The sequence below is a fragment of the Phyllostomus discolor genome, chromosome 2 (assembly GCF_004126475.2).
Source record: "Phyllostomus discolor isolate MPI-MPIP mPhyDis1 chromosome 2, mPhyDis1.pri.v3, whole genome shotgun sequence".
In the NCBI taxonomy this organism is placed as follows: Eukaryota; Metazoa; Chordata; class Mammalia; order Chiroptera; family Phyllostomidae; genus Phyllostomus; species Phyllostomus discolor.
The window spans coordinates 113939231-113942676 of NC_040904.2; positions in this window are offsets into that span (position 1 = coordinate 113939231).

A 3446-nucleotide genomic window follows, 5' to 3' on the forward strand; every position below is an offset into this window, starting at 1 on the left:
GTTGGCTTTCTCTTCTCCCCAGCTGTTCCCTTCCAGCCCACCCTCCTCTCCCCAGCAAATCCATATTCCATTTGCTTTTCAGCAGCATTTTGATATTTCCAGAGTCTCCTTAAAATAGGTAGATAAACAGTAATCTCTGAGGGAAGTTGCAAGGCAGAGCTCACAGATTTGTACCAGTTTAATAATCTGCTCTAGAAGGTAGCTGGATGAGAAGCATAACACAATATCGAGGGCTTTTTATTGTTTACAAAGCACTTTTGATTCACGTGGTCCCATTTAATGTCCACAATCACCCGGAGAGCCAGTACAAGTGGCCCTGCTATTTCACAGACAGGAAACCAAGGCTCAAAGGGTGGGGCACTTGTCTACACAGTAAGAGAGAGGGCCAGAGCTTGAACTTGCCCTTTTAGAAAGTGCTGTAAAAATTGCATTCCATTAAACACACAGATTTTCAGTGTTGCTTGATGAATTTTGACAAATGTATATACCTGTGTAACCATCACCCAAAAAGAATATAGGACATTTTCATCATCCAGGAAGTTCTCCTATGCTTTTTCCTAGTAAAGCCTCGACCATGTTCTGGTTTCTCTGCCTTAGAATAGTGTGCCCTGAAACTGTCTCTGACTCCGAACTCCATATTTCACATTTTGTTCTTTTTCTATTACACCATTCCAGATCTTTGAAGTTAACTCAGTAGGCACCAGAGGTCCCAGCCTCCAGGGGAGGCTAGAGTCTACACAGGTAGGACTGTAGGAAGCTTGGCCATAGTCTTTCAGCCATGAAAGTAGACCAACCAGTGGAGTGGACCTTGAGGCTTGAGATTTTGGGAGTGTATGGAGAATGATTCCAAAACGGCATAAAGGCCTACTTCTGATAAACACTAGGAAATTACACTCTGCTCCCAGGCCTCAACAGCACTCCTGGTACTTAGGGACACTGAAGGAAAGTTGTCTTAAGCTTAAAAAGAGAGGGATCAAAATTCAACTTGGAGATAAACACCAGCCTCCAGTCCACACTTCTCAGATTCCCCTTCCTTCCTCCACATACCAGTTGCAGGCAACACCTTGACTTTTTAGACTGGGCCCTTGTGGACTTTCCATGCCCATCAGGCATGTGTAATCTGCAAACTAAAGTTTTGCATCTGCAGGCCTCCATTTTAGGAAAAAAATAAATAAAATAATTAAAAGAAATACTAGAAGCCCATTCTATAACTTCCCAGGCTACATGGTAAATGGAACTAATACTGATTCACTTGGGTGGCATCCCTGGCAGGCTTTATTAACAATGAGTACATAATACAATGGACCTTATCTGCTTGTCTGCACACGGTTTCTGCTGAAGTCTTTGTTCACACTAGTAGGTTAACTGGTGCTTCTTGAGTCTTGTTTGTACACAGTGGCGAGCTGGTAAATGTTTAACAGCAGATTCTTGGGGAGGGAAAAAAATCAAACTAAGCCTCAATTTTGAGTGTTTGCAGATTTCTGCCTGTCTCTGACCCCAGGTTTGGGAGAGGGCTTGTGTGACAGCTCCTGCACACGTCCAATGTACACTAATACCTGCAACTGGGCCAGCACACATCTCCATGGACAGCACAGAGAAAGGGTGGGGGTTAGCTTGTGGGTGGCCCTGTCCCCTCTGCCTGATCCCCTAGGCTCTCCCAGAACAGTTTCTGCCCCCCAAAAGATACACTGTACAGGTGAGAGTTTGCCAGGGACTCCTCTCTTGGGTAGGAATATACACATAAGCTTTTTTTTATTTGTTTAGGGGTTTTTTTCTATTTTATTGATTATGCTATTACAGTTGTCCCAATTTCCTCTCCACTTTGCCCACCTCCACCCAGCACCCCCACTCCCTCAAGCAATCCCCACACCATTTGTCCATGTCCATGGGTCATGCATAGGTTCTCTGGCTACTCTAGTCCCTATACTGTACTTAACATCCCCATGGTTATCAATGGGGATGTTAAGTACATCTGTAACTACCAATCTGTACTTAATCCCCTCACGTCTTTGCCCCTTCCCCTACAACACCCTCCCATCTGGCAACCATCAAAATGCTCTCCATAACCATGATTCTGTCTCTGTTCTTCTTATTTGCTTAGTTTGATTTTTAGATTCAGTTGTTGACAGGTATGTATTTACTGCCGTTTTATTGTTTATAGTTGTGATCTTCTTTTTCTTAAATAAGTCCCTTTAACATTTCATATAATAATGAAATACTGGTTTGGTGATGATGAACTCCCTTAGTCTTTTCTTCTCTGGGTAGCTCTTTATCTACCCTTCAATTCTAAATGATGGCTTTCCTGGCTAGAGCAATCTTGACTGTAGGTCCCTGCTTTTCACAACTTTGAATAATTCTTGCCAGTCCCTTCTAGTCTGCAAAATTTCTTTTGAGAAATCAGATGACAGTCTTTGGGAACTCCTTTGTAAGTGGCTTTCTGCTCTTCTCTTGCTGCTTTTAAGATTCTCTCTTTATCTTTAACCTTTGGCATTTTAATTATGATGTGTCTTGGAGTGGGCCTCTTTGCATCCATCTTGTTTGGGACTCTGTGATTCTTGGACTTGCATGTCTACTTTCTTCACCAAATTAGGGAAGTTTTCTCTCATTATTTTTTCTATAGATTTCTATTTTCTTGCTCTTTCTCTTCTCCTTCTGGCACTCCTATGATGTGAATGTTGGAATGCTTGAAGTTGTCCCAGAGGCTGCTTATACTATCCTTCTTATTTTGGATTCTTTTTTCTTCTTGTTGTTCTGATTGGTTGTTTTTTGCTTCCTTATGTTCCCAATCATTGATTTGATTCTAGATTTCATCTACTCTACTCTTGTTCCTTGTAAATTGTTCTTTATTTCAATTAGTGAATGCTTCATTTCTGACTGGATCTTTTTTATACTGTTGAGGTCCTCACTAAGTTCCCTGAGCATCCTTATAACCAGTGTTTTGAACTGTGCATCTGATAGATTCCTTATCTCTATTTTGTTTTGTTCTTTTTCCTGGAGTTTTGATCTGTTCTTTCACTTGGGCCATGTTTCTTTGTCTCCTCATTTTGGCAGCCTCCCTATGTTTATTAGGTATGTTTATTAGCTATGATTCCCTGTCTTGGTATCATGGCCTAACAGGTGATAGGGGAGGCTGCAGAGGCTCCAGTCACACAGCCTCCCCTATCACCCAAACTGGGTACTTGAGGTGCAACCTTTGTGTGGGCTGAGTACACCCTCCCCTTGTAGTTGAGCCTTGGTTGCTATCGGCAGATCAGTGTGAGGGATTTACCCAGGCCAGTAAGTGGCAAGGGCTGGCTATAACCAATGACCACCAACCTCTGCCCTCCATGGAGAATAAGCTATTTAGGGACAGTGTGGCAGTGCTCCAATGTGGCCTGTAGCTGTCCACTGGGTGCACAGGTCCTGGAGTTTCCCAGGTGGGGCAGGCTAAGTTCATCCCCCACATG